The sequence below is a fragment of the Opisthocomus hoazin genome, chromosome 1, assembly GCF_030867145.1.
Source record: "Opisthocomus hoazin isolate bOpiHoa1 chromosome 1, bOpiHoa1.hap1, whole genome shotgun sequence".
Lineage (NCBI taxonomy): Eukaryota > Metazoa > Chordata > Aves > Opisthocomiformes > Opisthocomidae > Opisthocomus > Opisthocomus hoazin.
This window is the reverse complement of record NC_134414.1, coordinates 150,931,030-150,947,318: the sequence shown is the minus strand read 5'-3', so window position 1 is coordinate 150,947,318 and position 16,289 is coordinate 150,931,030. Positions and strand designations below refer to the sequence as shown.

Sequence of the window (16,289 nt, the reverse complement as noted above, 5' to 3'; positions counted from 1 at the left end):
GTATCAGATGCAACTCCTTTGAGATGTCTGCCCACCCTTCAGCTGGACTTTGTCCTCTTTTGGTTCTGTTCAACCTCTTTTGCTCCTGCACTCTGTCATTCAATTTCCATCCCTGAATTTATTTCTACCCTATATTCCCTGACCTGGTCCCAAATGTTTATCCTGACATACTGTGTCTCTGCTCCTGCCCATGTCCCCTCCCCGTGTTCCCATCTTCTATCCTCTCCCAGCCCTTTCAGTTCACTGTTCTATCTTTCTGCATTTCTCAGTCCCTTCTGCTCCTAATCCTTCTGTCTAGGTTTGTCTCTGTTCCCCAAACACCAAATATTTCAAGAGTTCTCCCTCCATGCAAGAGAAGGGCATGATTTTCAAAACAACAAGCATTTCTTTAAAATCTTGCTGTGGTATTTGGTACTTCTGCATTTGTGCAGATGCAGAGCTCTTCCTAGTTCTTCCAAGTGCATAATGAGGAAAATTATTTTAGCTCAGGTACAGAAAGCTCTTGCTCGGAGTCGCAGGTAAGATCAGATTGCACACGCTGCCAGTGGCACCTCTAGCGCTTTTTAGCTGGTGGTGTTTGCGACAGAAAATTTTATAGTAGACTTGGCTTTGCATGCGTATAATGCAATGGAGGTTTGAGAGAGCGGTATCCTACAAAACAACAACACTGTCGGTTATTCATTATTGAGCTGATATTAACGAAGTGAGAATATGTAGCTGTATGTTGCAAAAGAGAAATAAGCAGGGTATTACCTTGTAAAGGGTCTTGTAACTTTCTCCTAAGTTGTCCAGCCAATGATCCCCCTCAGTGCCTTGTACCCAGTGTAAGGGTATATGGAAGGAGAAAGCATCTGCTTCATTCAGGTAGTCCAGTCAAGGACTCTTTCAATGCAAAGGTGATAATAAAGGGGAAGAGAAAAAGAAAACCACACAGAGACACAAATCTGATAGATAAGGGATAATGGAGGTAATGACAATAAAACAGAAGTCTTCAGCCACGAAGTGATGCACCATTGAGAAATTCCAGGCACAGCTTTGGAGAGGGACACCCTGGGCTTTGTAATGGATAAGCATGCGGCAACAAGAGAAGCAGGGGGTATCCGAGTGGGGGCTGTGCGACTGTGCAAAATTCGTTGAGGAACACTTAGAGGAAGGGGGGTGAACAGAGAGGAGGGGATGGGCCATGTGTGAGCAGCTGATGGTGTTCTGAAAGCGCTCATCTGACCTAGCCCGGCCCCTGATCCCTCTCACCAGGCTCAGAGGGGATGCAGGACCCCAGGTGGCGGTGCTGGGTGCCAGGGGTAGAGGGCTTGTGGCTTCCCCTAGCTCTGGCTGCGTGGGATGGGGGTGTGTGATGCCCCAGCAAGCTCCAGGCTGCACTGGCTGGTGAGTGGGAGGCCCTGGGTCTGGGGACGGGTTGTCGGGTGGGCAGAGGGTCCGTGCTGGTATTTGGAGGGTGTCCCATAAGCATGGGATGCCTGTGAGATGAGTGTGTGGGTACATGGGTCTGCTCGCCAGCAAGCACTGAGCTGGACCAGCTTGATGAGTGGGGGACCTGTGGGGTGGGTAAGGGGGGCTGGGGTATGGGCGGGGGTGTCAGATGAACAGAGCAGCAGTGCTAGGACTCGGGGAATCTATGAGGATGCGTGTATGTGCTGAACCTCAAGAGCGTTGTGTGTGTGTCTTCACTAGTGAACTTCAATCCTGAGAGGTGGAAGGGAACTTACCTGCCTATAGCTGTGTTCTGTGTGAGTCCTGGTAGCATTACATGTGGGTGCTGTGGAAGGCAGTGCCTCGTCTGTGTCATTCTGAGTAGCCAGCTGTATCAGTGTGCATGTCTCTTGGGTACCCACTCAGCCTTGCTACTGGTCCAGCCTGCAAATGGAAAAACAACAGCCATGTCCACTGGCTCGGGGAGGAGACCTCTGGGTCTCTGGGCACATGGGGCTGGGCTCCAGCATCCAGGCAGGAGGAATCGCTGGGTCCTGGAGCTGCTGGGCATGGCAGCCTCTTATAGCATCCCTTAATACCCATCCCTGAGAGCTTGGGGTCAGCCAGTGGAACTTCCACCGGGGGCATCTCTACAGGCACACACACATACAGCCTGTTTAAGCACTATTAAAAAAAAATAAAACTAGAAATAACCCAAAAAAAAACCTGTAGAAACTTATTACATTTAAATATGTTATTTATTACAAGTTATAACAGGATGTTAGATGTTGCCTGTATTGTAACATGTCACCATCTCTATTTTATGCCACTGCTGCAGGTCACTACTGAGAGAGAAAGATTTTAGTGAGATTTGTGTAGTTCTGACGTGAAGGGCACTCACTATCCCCAAGGTAGGACCCCACCCCATGTCCCCGTGTCCCCCTCCAGGTACGCAGTGCTGTGAGGAATTATCCTATCTGCACAAAGATCTTCCCCTGCACCCTGGTTCAATACAACTCATTTGTCCCCCAAACAGCAGGTCTGCCTGTCCTCATTCTATTGACTGATAATTCCTCTGTATATGTAAACACTGCCTCTCAGCCCCACATCTGCCCTGACCTGTAAGGCATCTTCACCATCTTCTCTTTGAGTGGAGTGTCTCTATAAATGTTGTCTCTCCAGTTTCCTCGCTGGGCATTCTTAGAGTGAGTGTAGGCAGAAGACTGACAGTTACACTCGAGAGAAAGCAGAAGGGAATACTTCTTCCTGGAGCCATGCAGCTCTTTCTGCGTGCTCTCCTTGTCGGTCTCAATCCCACCTGCAAAGAAAAGGGAAAGAATTTGACCTTTCTGCAGCTTCTAACTGCCCTTCACTGCCATTTCTGTTTACCCCTGAAATGGAAACTTCCAGAGCTCATCTGGCCAAAAAAGGGTCATGTTGCTACCCGTGAAGCCGAAGCTGGCAGCACTGCATTCCTTCTCTCATCTCAGGCTGCCTCTCCCTTCATCCCACTCTGTGCACTTCCACACCTGACACATGCACCTTCCCGCTTCTCCGGCCTGTGGGCAGGGAGAGCCATGGAGAAACAGCTCTCAGGTCTGCTGCCTGTTATCCCATCTGTCCTGCAGGGACAGGAGCAGCAAGGACTTGGTTCTCCAGTACAGCCCCTCCCACTGCCGTGGAAACATCTGATCTTCTCAGCGCAAACTGATCCTCAGGGATTTTGGTAGTAAATCTCTGACAAGCCTCTAAGGAAACACACGTTAAAGGGATGTACTGAGCAAATTTCTTGAAGGATGGCAAAAGCACATCATGACATCAGAACAGCCTCCCCACCAAATTTCCTGCCTCTGCTCAAAAAGTAGTAAAGCTTTGCAGCAAAATGAATATAATAAATTTTGACAGGAAAAGCAAAACATTTTCCATCAACTTTGTTTCAGAGGCAGCCAAATAATATTTTTTTCCTTTGTTTGTTTTAGCAGAAGCTTTCCAAATACAAACAAACAAGCAAACTAGCCCCGAGGTAGACAATCAACGTGCAAAAATGTTATTTGAACAGTCTTGGGATCAACAAGAAACCCTCTGGCTGGAGCAGAGAGGGTTTTACTGACCCTTCTAAGATAATGTTGTGCTTAGTAACAGTATTTGGGGACTGTTTTCACTGAATATAGACCAAATAGACACTGAACTCAATTAAAACCCAACAGAGGAATCTGATGTACAAAAAACAGTACGCAGACTAATTCCATTCACACAGTCCTCCCATCTTAATTGCTATAAAGAACAGAGGTAACTTTCCCTCTTCTTGACCACTGGAACAATAAGATGATCGTTGAACATAAAGCAATAAGAAACAGATGCAAGCATCAGCCTTGTAACATGAGCTCTCTCTTCTTCTGGACTAAAACTGCTGAAAATCAGTGAGGCATTGCGGAGAAGCTGGACAAAAACCTTAAGGGCCACTGATAAGTTGAGGATGAAATGTCTGGTAGGAATTACCAATGCAAAATCATCTCTGTTCATTCCTGAGCTTCTGGGAAACCACTGCAGAACCACGAGCTTTCAGTCTGAATCAGATTTCAGGGCAGTGGGAACGGGCTCTGTAAGTAAACTGGCAGAAAAAGGAAGGGTAATAGATAAACAATCCCATTGCTCAGTGAGGCAGGGGAGGCAGGGACAAAGGACAAGAAAAAGGCTGGGATATTCACTGGGGTTTTTTTGCATTAGTTGTTATCAGCAAAGTTGGACCTCAGGCCTCGGAGGACACTGAACCTAACAGCAGATTCTGTGGGAGTAAACCATTATCCACAACGGAGGAAGATGGAGTTAGGGAGCGCTTAAGCCAACAGGACATACACAAGTCTATGGGATCAGTCAGGATGCTTTTTATGGTGCTGACGGAGCCTGCCAATGTCATTCAAAGGCCAGTTTCTATCATCTTCAAAGGTCACGGTGACCAGGGAAAGGTTCCTGCTGTCTGAAAGGTAAATATAAACCCCATTTTCAAGAAGGGGGATTCAGATAGCTGCAGGCCAGTCAGCCGCATTGCCACCCCTGCAAAGGTTGAAGAGCAAATCCTGCCTGAACCCGTTTCCAGCCACATGAAGGATGAGAAGGTGATTGGGAGAAGCCAGCATGAATTTATCAAAGGCAAATCATGTCTCACCAACTTTATTCCCTTTGATGACGAAAAGAGTGGTTCACTGGAGGAGGAGAAAGCAGTGGATGTTGCCTACCTTGTTTTCATCAGCAATACAGTGTTTCCTCATGCTTAAATGTACATTATATAAGATAAAACAGCCATTACCCTTTCCTCCCTATGTGTACAACCACTGTACCACAACTTAATGAATCCTGAAAAATTGTTAAACAGCAATGGAAATGGAGAGTTATACTGCAGATCTGTCTGATACGAGTCCTTCAATTTTAGGATTTTTCAATGTCTGGAGCTTGGTAGAATCACAACTTTAAGCATTAGATGCAGTTTCAAGCCTTGTATGTTAATCTGGGTAGCAGATCTGGGATAACTTTGTTATAAAACTTTTGTAGAAAGTAAGGAGTTCCAAGGAAAGGGCATGTTCCCCAAGCTCCAGCTGCTCCTCGCAAGGCAGGTCTATAGCACTGATATCTAGTTATCTAACTGGAATGTGATCAACCTGAGATATTCAGGAAAGGCTTCTCAAAAGGGGAGGAAGTGTTTCAGGATCATCAAGAGCAAATGGAAAATGTGATCTCTCCTAGTCCTGGTGTCAAACTACAGATATGTAATTTGGCACCTAACACCAAATTAAACCAAGTATTTGTGCACAGCTCAAAGCAATGAATCACACACTCTTTCCATGACATCTCTCCTATTAGAGCTGTCTTAGCCACTTATATCCAGCAGTTTCCTGATGGCTGCCAAACCAATCCGCAGCTCTTGTGAGGAGGAAGAACAGCAGCACCACTCTTCTTTTAAAAACACACTGAACAGGCAAAAGCTGCCTGCAAAATAAAACAGGGACCTTCCTGAATCACCCTTCTGAGTTTAATGAGATATACGTACAGTTAACCTTGTATATCCTTGCCGAGTCAAGCCTTACTGTGAAGATGTCAACACCCAATGGATGATGATTGTAACGAACAAATATTACACAATCCTGTACTCATGAGACGCCTTATAGAGTAACTTAGGTACCGTTTGCGGGGACAGGCACGGGAGCAACCTTCTTCAGCTGGTGGAATCTCGCTAACCTCTTTGGGACCACTCAGAGGGAGCCCAGCATGTCAGTGTTCGTGGAGCTAGGGTCTAACTTTGGTGAGGGTTTTTCTAATGAGCAGTCTCATAAAAAGCTGTTCCAGCACAGGGCATGTGCCCATAAAGGTGTCAAGCAAAATTCTTTAATTATAATGTTGATGCTTGCTTCTTTAGAAGAGAGTAGAAAGAAAGGAGGGAGAACATCTTACAGCCTCTATTCTCTCTCCCAAGACTGAATAGATTTTAATTTTTTACTCTAATAACCATAACTATAGAAGTCTCTTTCCTCTCAAAATATCGAATAACTTTTTAAGAATATGTAATGAAAAGGCTGTGGTTAAATAATGCAGTTCTTTTGCCCCATTTCTGATACTTTTTTTATAGTGCTCATCTAACTCACTAAAAGGAATTAATATTTTATTGCTTTCTATGAAAAATGCATTATGCCTCTCCCATAGCTTTTCAGCAAGGTTTCAAACGCTAGTCATTGCAGTTCAGAATGGAATTTCTTTCTGATTTTGGTCTCACTGCAGCCAGCTAGCCCCTGTGGGAAAATCCCTAAGTTATTTGTTAAAAAATTAAGAGGAGCCTTAAATTTGTTGTGGAAACTGGTTTTGAACTTGCACGATGAAGCTACTGTCATGTTTCAGTTTCACAGCCCTGAAAACCCAGAAATTTCAGTTTCTGCTTGTACACATCATCATGCACTGACCCTTTCTATGACTCTGGACAGAGTAGCCCCTGATTTTTAGGATATCTAGGATTTTTCTTTACAGAAATATAATCTTCTAATCCTTTTCTGTTATATTCTGTCTGTGCAATAGGCCAGTGAAACCCTGAGAACTAAGATTTTGCAAACAAGGCTCCATCAGACTAACACTGTCAATTAAGCAAACATAACTGAACTGACAGGTCTATGCAATCAGAACTGTTGCTGACATCTTGACGTTGGATGAAAAATAAGCAACCTCACTTGATTATATGAAGAGCTTAAGCATCCTTAAAACAGCCAGATTAATTGCCAGACATCTAAAAATAAATGAAATATTCCAGGCTTTTAAAAACAAACAAAACCCCTCTCATTTCCAGTAGGTTCTCAGAAGCAGATTCTCTAGGATTTTTCCCAAGGGAACCATTTCACACAATGATAGTGAACCTAATCTTGCAGATTTTTACCCAGCTCAGAAGTGCTCCATTAGCCTTTTTAGCATAAATAGCACCTAACATGAGGAATGGTTTGATTAAATGATTGGTAAATGTGGAATTCTGGACTTCAGATCTTTTATAGAGACATTGCTATTAATATTTAAGAATAATAAAAAAAAACCACCCTAGATTAGCTCAGGACAGAAATAGCATTAACTGTATTTCATTTTGTAAGGCATTTTGAGCTGTCATCAGAGCCAGCTATTGGAATGGAGCCTTAAGGATCCATCCTATTTTTGTGAGCCCAAAGTGACCAATAATTCTGCAAAGAAAGTTGCTGAGCTATTTGCAACACCTGATGCCCAGGCTGTAGGGACCATTGCAGCCCAGTAAAATGCTCGGTGTACGCTTCCCACATAATGTACGAGGAAGGTTAAACAAGACAAATATTTTCTAAGCTTCCTGAGGAGGGCTCTTGCACAGATTTGTTTTTCTGCAGCCAAGAAGTGCTCTCTACCAAGCAGGAGTACCCGCATCCTGCTTGAACATTGTAAGGGTCGGGCTGCTTTCCATTGCAGTGGGCCTCCTTGGCAGATGTTTCTGCAAGGTAATGCAAGTACATGTTCTGAAACAGGACTGCTCCTCCTCCAATCTCCTTGACATCTTCTATGGGCAACACTGACCTGAGATTCATTCCTCTGCCTGTATCATTATAGGGACATCAGTGCTACTGAAAACCCATTAAATGGATTTTCTTCCAGCGTTCCTTCAATTACGTGTAAGCCTATCCATTTTATACTGACAGATTCAGAGGTATCCATGGCCTCACATACTGCTGTGAGATGTCTCATCTGCTCTTTATTTCTGAGTTATGTGGAAAACTTCAGGTGAATCTAGCTGAGGCAGAACACTGTAGCAAAAAAGCAATATCAGGCTGCACAGACCACTCCTGCCTCATGTCAGATGAATTCACCTGACCTCTTACACCCAACCAAATGACAATCTGAAGGAACACCATGTGCCCGTCTTCCACTTTTTCTTAGTTCTCTGCGTCAGAAGTACATTAGTGGAAATTCCGACTTACTAGATGCATGCCGTGAAGGGGTTTGGTGCCTTATCTATACATTTCTTTTGTCCCCCATTTTCCCTGGCTGCTGCTAAGGAGAAAGAGAATCTGGCAGCAGTTCTTTATAGGAACCATAAGGCTAAGCAGCAAAGTCCTGTGTCTTTCTGCTGCTCCCCTTTCCCACTGTCTGGCTGCCAGCGATGCTGCTGAGTGGGGCAGGCAGGGACGTGGTTGCTGTGCATCCCCACTTGAGAACTGCTCCTGAGTTTCACTGATCCTGTGACCCTGGAACCTTGTGAGCAGACAACCAAGGATCGCTCCGTCCAGTTGTCCCGGAGGGGAGAGGGGAAAACAAAAAGGTTTTCCCCATAAAATCTCAGTGTCTGACAACACGCATTTTCCATCAGAAAACTGTTCTCACAGAAACTTCTCAGTCAGCCCTGGTTAAAATATAATTCCCAAATCCTCATATGTAAAGAAGGACTACCATGTTCGTTGTTTGAAAGTAGTAGTGTCTGATCCCCATATCTTAATTCACAGGAAGACAAATGAGGGAGACTCCAGTAAAGAATCACTCAGTTTTTGAACTCAGAGTGTTATTGATTATCCATGGGTAAACGTGCAGACATTTGACTGGAGCCTTCAGGGTTACTGCAAGTCAGCATTAGCGTAACTGAGGTCCGAGAGATCCACGCAGTACTGGGGAAGGTGATTTACCTGTGCAGAATCTGACCCTAGATCACAAGTGAAAATGAATGGACTAGAACCTTCTAGTAGACACAGATTTTAACTAAAAATATAAACTAGATAGTTATTTAAAGCCTGGCATGAGACTTTCTCCAGAGCCCAGCCACAGCAGCTGTTCTTTTCAAGGCATTATAACAGGTAGAAATCATGCTAAGGTTGCTGAAAACCTAACCTCTTCTGAGGGTCAGTGTTTGTGTGCTCCAAAATCATAGCAATGGGTGTGCTGTGCCTAAAATCAGAGGCACAAATCCATATTGCAGTTCAGATAAGTGGGTGAGGAACAAAAAGAAGGGATTATCATGAAATGCATTTCTTTCTCTGCTGTTCCCAAGTGGTTGCCATTAACTGCAAAAGCAGAGCCACACCAGGGAATTCCATAAGGTCTTCCAAGCACTACGCATTGCCAAAACATTTCATTGATTTCTGAGGAAGCATACCAATGTCCCCACAGGGGGATGGGAAAAAAAAAAGCAGAGAGACTTCTGTGCTGATTACAGAGGCCCTACACTCCGTCTCAAGTTCAAAGTCTCACCCCAGACACAAAACATGTTGCTTCCAGAGAAGACTGAGTTTATGCATGAGCTTGTTAGTACATTTCCACAAGGAAGTGCTGCATTCGTGTATTCTTGGGACGTGTTGAAAAAAGGAAGTCTGATTTTCAAAACAGGTTCTTACCACTTGTCAGGATCACACTTTCCAAGGTGCCTGACTTTAGACATTCAAAAGGAATGCGCTTCTGAATCATTAGTCCTTTTTTAAAAAAAAAGAGATGCACAAATCATCCCAACCTGCCCAGCATTAAAGGGAACATTCTGCCAAGTACAAAGATCTTCTAATCAAGTTATAAAGAAGATAAAACACTTTACCAGTAAAGTGACAGGAGGTGAATACCTCCGGATTCATGTAAAACAAAAGGTGTATTGAGCCTCAATGCTTCAGATGAAAGAACCCTTTCATTCAAGGGTAGTTTGGGTACAAATTAAGTGAGTAGGCTCTTTCTCAGAATGTCACCATCTTTTCTCTCTCTTTTATATTCAGTTAGGTCAGATTCAGTATTGAAAGGTTGCTGGAACTGTCTGCAAGTCCCTATTTTTGAAGGGTCTTTTTAGAAATAGTTATTCCATATTTCAGTAATGTCTTCCACCCAAACTTCTTGACTCACGTTTAGAATTGCTGTCAGATTCACCTTTACTCTGTTCAGATCTGAGGGTAATATGAGGGTAGTTATTAAAGCTGAATAATTGTAAGTATTGTACAGATCCTTAGGTGTATGCATGCTTGTTTACATGCACATGTTAGGTTGCAGGCCTTTTCTTACTTACAGAATTATTCACTGATCATAGAAATATGTATCCTTGTAACATTATGCATGAAATTTTTTTTTATGAATCATTTAGGGAGTTTTTGCACAATGTATCTAAAAATGCACATTAAAAAGTGTGGCATTCACTATTCTCTGTTCATGGATTACTTTTGTGCTTTAGTGGTTTGAGACACTGGAGAGTAAATGACCAATGGATAGCAAGAACAGTGAAGAGTGGTAGTAAGCAGTTAATGCAGGCAGTTCAGAGGCAGTCTGTAGAATCACGTGACTTAACATCTACTTTTCACTGCAAAGTTTCAAATATTTATATCAAGAGAAATCAGGACTGGATGGCTCCAGAGCCTGAGGTAGACTGGTTCTATAATTTACTCAGAGAAAACAGCTTAGTGAGCTTTAAATCAAGGTTCTAGAAGACGAGCAGTCACATTGTTTTGGCCTGGGCCTGGGTAAATGTCAGGCACCCACAAAAACCGCTCTATCACTCCCCCTCCTCAACTGGACAGGAGAGAGGAAATATGATGAAAGGCTCGAGGGTCGAGACAAGGACGGGGAGAGATCACTCACCAGTCACTGTCATGGACAAAACAGACTGAACTTGGGGAGAAAAGGGAGTTTCATTCATCACCAATCAAATCAGAGTAGGATAGTGAGAAATAAATCCAGATCTTAAAACACCTTCCCCTCACCCCTCCCTTCTTCCCGGGCTCAGCTTCGCTCCCATTTCTCCACCTCCTCTCCCTGACCAGTCCAGGGGGACGGGGAATGGGGGTTACAGTCAGTCCATCACACGTTGTCTCTGCTGCTCCTTCCTCCTCAGGGGGAGGACTCCTCATACTCTGCCCCTGCTCCAGGGTGAGGTCCCTCTCATGGGAGACAGTTCTCCACAAACTTCTCCAACATGAGTCCTTCCCACAGGCTGCAGCTCTTCACAAACTGCCCCAGCGTGGGTCCTTCCCACGGGGTGCAGTCCTTCAGGAACAGGCTGCTCCAGTGTGGGTTCCCCATGGGGTCACAAGCCCTGCCAGCAAACCTGCTCCAGTGTGGGCTCCTCTCTCCACGGTCCGCAGGTCCTGGCAGAAGCCTGCTCCAGCGCGGGCTTACCGCAGGGTCACAGCTTCCTTCAGGCATCCACCTGCTCTGGCGTGGGGTCCCTTCCATGGGCTGCAGGTGGAGATCTGCTCCACCATGGACCTCCATGAACTGCAGGGGGACAGCCTGCCTCACCATGGTCTTCATCACCAGGTGCTCCGGCACCTTGAGCACCTCCTCCCCCTCCTTCTTCACTGACCTTGGTGTCTGCAGAGTTTTTTCTTTCACATCGTCTCGCTCCTCTCTCTCCACTGTCGTTTCACTGCAGTTTTTTCTTCCCCTTCGTAAGTACGTTACCACAGAGGCACTACCACTGTCGCTGACTGGCTTGGCCTTGGCCAGCATCAGGTCCATCTTAGAGCCAGTTGGCACTGGCTTTATCAGACATGGGGGAAGCTTCTCTCAGCTTCTCACAGAAGCCACCCCTATAGCCCCCCCACTACCAAAACCTTGCCATGCAAACCCAAAACACATATCTTTGGTGCACAGATACTCAGCACTCTCTGTAAATTAGTCCAATTGGTGCCTTCTCCAGATGAACTACCGAAAACCAGATGTTTCCCTAAAAAACATACTGCTTTGGAACATCCCAGCCTTAGTGATGGTCCCTGTTTTGTAGATGAGGAAAAGACCCAGCAAGCTGAGGGCCCACGGACACAAAGCATGCCAGTGCCAAAGCGAGCCCCAGAGCTGAGGTTATCTTTGCCTCAATCCAATGCTGTAATAAACCCATATCCATGTGCGGCAATGTGCTGTCACTCTCTTGCCACATATAGCAAATCTCAGCTGGTCGTTCTTGGATGCAGCATTCAGCTGAGGGACCTCTAGCTAGAGGGATGAAGGCAGATAATTTGTGTCTTCAGAGTGGATTTGTTTCAGGGAAGAGCTCATCGCAAAAAGCCTGTCCCCGATCCTCTTCCCCCACCCTACCCCAGATGCCCTATTCTCCTCCTGGAGATCCCCAACTTGCATGTGTCTTTCAGCAGGGAGAATGGTAAAATAAAACTACAGAAATGTTTCCCATCCATTAATGCAATCAGAAGGAAAGTCAAGAAATTAGGTATTGGAAGCAAGGTCCTGCCTTCAGAGAAAGATGCAATGTTTTTTGCATAGGACAGAGGATACCTGCTTGCACTTCTACCAGCATCAACCAGAAGGAATTCAGTTGAAATGAACAGAGCAGCAGAAGTGCTGAACCCACTGAAAGCAGGACCAGGCCCACAGGCTCTTTAAAGGACAAAGGCAATAACGTATTCCGAGACTCGGCTCCCATTTCACAACAGCTGGATGGAAAGAAAGTGAAGCCTCCAAGTCTGCCACACTTCTCAGAGCTTCAGAGACACTAAGGAGAGTGTGAGAGTACCAAGAATAGGTTTGTAATTTAATTTATGTTTATTTTGGTCCAAGGTTGAGGTCAATGCACAATGAGGAGGTTATCAGATGACTCATATTAGCCCAAGCGCTGTGCTGGGATAAAGTTAGTACTGTGCCTACTGGGAAGATGTAAGATTGTCAGATGGCCAGGGTACAGCCTTATATAATTCATTTCTGTTCTTGAAGTATTTTATTGACCAAGTCTGAGAGGGGAAGTAACATTCTTTCGTAGTGGGGTGGGGGGGAAATCTGGGCTTTACACATAATGTGCTCCACTGAATTGAGAGGAAAGCTCATTCAATTGCATTATTAACGTAAATTACTTGCACTGTTTAACACTTACTGTGATGATAAGATATGTATGGTGATATCCAGACTTTTTTTTCTACCTGACAAAACACAGATGCACGTTTCTAAGCAACAGTTCCTTGCTGTTTTGCCTAGTTAACAAAAAAAGCAGTAGGAGCAGGACACAAACCTAAAGAACCAAATTGCTTGGCTTCATTTAAGTCCAAAGCAAAACCTCTGAGTTTTCTGAATGGAAACAGAATAGGACTCTTGGGTGTCATGGAGGAGACGCAAAAATAAAAAGATGACCCAGACAGGATGTCAAGGAAATGTGAACCAGATGCTGTGCTTATATATTTGAACACAGACCTATAGGAAAGTCAGTCAAAATGTTTTAGCCATGATTATCTATCGTTTTAGATGAAACATAAAAAACACCTAGAGAATAAATGGCTATTTCTTTAAAAAATATATTAATGTTCATCAGGAAGCAATATCTGCAGATTTTTTTTTATCAGTCGGCCAGAAAGTGCCTTGCTTTACTGCACTGTAAACTGGATCATTCTACTACACGGACTGTATTTTTGCTAACAAGTGTTATGTGAGGCTCAAGAAATTGAGAAACACACATGGATTTCTCTTGTATAATGAATCTGAATTTCACCAGGTGGGGCTGCTCTTCAGAACTGGAAATGGGACAGGACTGACATCTCAGTGAGGAGCTGCCCTCTCCAAAATTCCCTGACTACACTCATGGAGAGCTTTTAAGTATTTGAAGATACTTCCTACTTCAATGCCATTCCCAAGCCTACCGTATAAGTGGTCTTTGTGTGTAGTGTGTCACCTTACAGGCTCCCACAGGTGAGCATAAATCATAGAGTGGTGTTGCACCCAGCCAGTTCTCATGAGATGCACAGTGCATGGAGCACTTCCTTCATTGCTTTCCATATCTGTTTCTGACCAGAAGCTTCACTACTGAGCAGTGACCAGCCCCATTTTCGGGGAGTGAGACCCACCAGATGAGTCAACCAGAGACAATCTCTGGGTCATCTTACAGATGAAGGGGAGTTACTGCCTACGGGGGTATGGGAATTTTTCTGGGATGTTGTGAAGTGTATTTTGGGATTGTACAGGACTGAAGTGGGGCTGCAAGCCTCAGGGGTTCAGATACCCAGGTGCCAGCAACTAGGAACTCTTGGTGGTCCAGAATCCTGCTCCTGGATAGACTGGGTGTCTAAGACTTGCTACTAGATGGATGCATGTTGTGTATATATATTTATATGCATAGATATTATCCATTAACAGGCTTTCATGAACAGGGAATGAGGGGAGCAGAACAAAGCTGTGGGTGCTGTTCATGCTTGCCTGAATACTGTATTTTCCGCAGGTGTTGATTTGTGTGGCCAGACGTGTGTATGTATAGAAGTACTGTGTGTATGTGCCTGTGTATGTGCTTGTATGCCTCACGTACACTCAGCCTTGCTACTGGCTGGACCTGCCTTTATGGAGCAGCTGTTGATGTGAGAGGATGTTACTCTTCGGCTTTTTCTTGATGAGTAGGTATCGCTGCCTGTGTCCAGATCTGTAATATGATTGGCTTTCGTCCAGCTATAAGGAATTAAATTAAGTCCCTGTCCAGAAAATTGCTCTTCTTTGCTCTGCCTACCCTCATCTTCGCAATGCCTGGACCCTTCACTCCAAGCTTCACAGCTGCTGAGATACAGTATGCCTTCTTTGTCTTGGTCTTCACCAACAAGGTCTTACAGGCCTCTGTGCCTGGAGATACAGGCCAGGGAGACATGTTCTGGATCTCTCAAGAAATCTCAACCCATGAAAGTCCATGGGATCAGACTGGGTGGATCCGAAGGTGCTGAGAAAGCTGGATGATGTCATAGTGGGGCCAGTCTCATCATGTCTGAAAGACTGGGGATTTTCCTGGTGACTGGAGAAAGGCAAATATCGCACTTATTCACCTTCAAAAATTATGAAAAGGACTATACAGTGCACTATGGGGCAGCCAGTCTCATTCCAGTCCCTGGGAAAATCAAGGAGCAGGAATCTATTTCTGGGCTTATGAAGAAGAAGAAGGTGATTGGGAACAGTTAGCATGGAATTACCAAGGATAAATTAAACCTGAACAATCTGATTATGTTCTGTTATGAAAAGACTAGATATAAAGTGAGCGGAAGGCCATGGATGTTGTTTGTCTCAACTTTAGCAAAGCTTTCGATGTGTTTGTCCATGACATCCTTGTATCCAAGTTGGGAAGTTACAGTCTACAGAGGCAGACAATAAGCTAAGTGAAAAACTGGCTGTATTGCTGGGATCAAAAGGGCTCTACCTGGAGGCTGGTTACAAGTGGAGCACTGCAGGAATCTATTCTAGTAAAGAGCCCTGTCCTGTCGTGTTCAGCAGACATGAGGAGACAGAGTGCACCCTTGTATAATTTGTAGATTATACCAAACCATGGTACGCTCGTTAAACTCACGGGCATAGCCACTATTCAAAGAGACCTTAGCAGGCTGGAGGAGGGGCCCACAGGAATCTCAAGAAATTTAATTTAACAAATGAAAATAATCTTGCACCTGAGCTGAACTAGCTACCTGCTAAGGTTTGACTGGCTTTGAAAATGAGCTGTAAGTCCTAGTGAACTAAGCAGGAATCAGCAGTGTAGCATGACGATGGTGAAGGCTGACAGTATACTATGCTGTATTAACAGGAGCATAGCCAGTAGATAAGAGGAAAATCATTATTTCCCTTACTAGGTTCTCATGAGACCTCATCTGGAATACTGTTCCCAGATTTGGATCCTTCGGTGCAAGAAACATATGGACAAACTGGAATGAGGTCAGTGAAGGGGCACCCAGGTTGTCTAGGGGCTAGAGAATTTATCCCGTGAGGAGAGGCTGAGGGAAAGGAGCTTGATTGTACTGAAGAAGATAAAGTTTTGGAGATACCTTAAAGCCACCTTCCAATTCCTGATCAGCTGTTACTGAGAATAAGGAGCCAGGGAATTAGGTGCCCAGCTACAGAACAATATATAATGATCATAAACTGAAGAAATATAATTTCTTACTGGATTTTACAGGTAGGAAAAAGTTCACAGCAATATAAAAAATTACAGGAACGGTTTGGCCAGAGATGTTGTACAATCTGTGTCTTTAAAGGTTTTCAGGACTCAGCTTGACAGAGTTCTGCACAACCTGGTCTGCCTTCAGAGTCAATCCTGCTTTATGCAGCAGGTTGGACTACTGACAACCAGAAATTCCTCCCAACCTGAATGATTCTGTGATTCTAAGCTATGGTTCTGAATCATACCATAAAATGACAGCTGCTTAGAAGCCTGTGCAGCACTGGATTGTTTTGGGTTCGGTGCAAGCATACGGAAGACAATAAAGAGCAGTATATAGCTCCCCTGCTTCCGAGGCGTCCCCAAACCATCATCTGGAAACCCAGAGCACACAGTGGGAGACCAAGGCCACAAGGCTTTTTTCTGAAACAATGTACACATAGTGGAATATTCACATTTTCAGGCAAAACAGTTAGGTTTTAGGGCTTTCAAAAGACAGGAAAAAATCAGAGCCACT

General features: G+C 44.6%; 1 long non-coding RNA gene across 1 annotated transcript; it reads right to left on the bottom strand.

The window, feature by feature from the left end:
• Positions 1-499: 499 nt before the first annotated feature.
• On the bottom strand, positions 500-3,039 carry LOC142360525 (uncharacterized). Its single transcript, XR_012763123.1, has 5 exons — positions 2,961-3,039; positions 2,551-2,749; positions 1,728-1,875; positions 754-882; positions 500-651 (listed from the first exon to the last, which is right to left on the bottom strand). It is a non-coding gene; the product is annotated as an uncharacterized LOC142360525 (long non-coding RNA).
• Between the last annotated feature and the right edge of the window lie 13,250 nt (positions 3,040-16,289).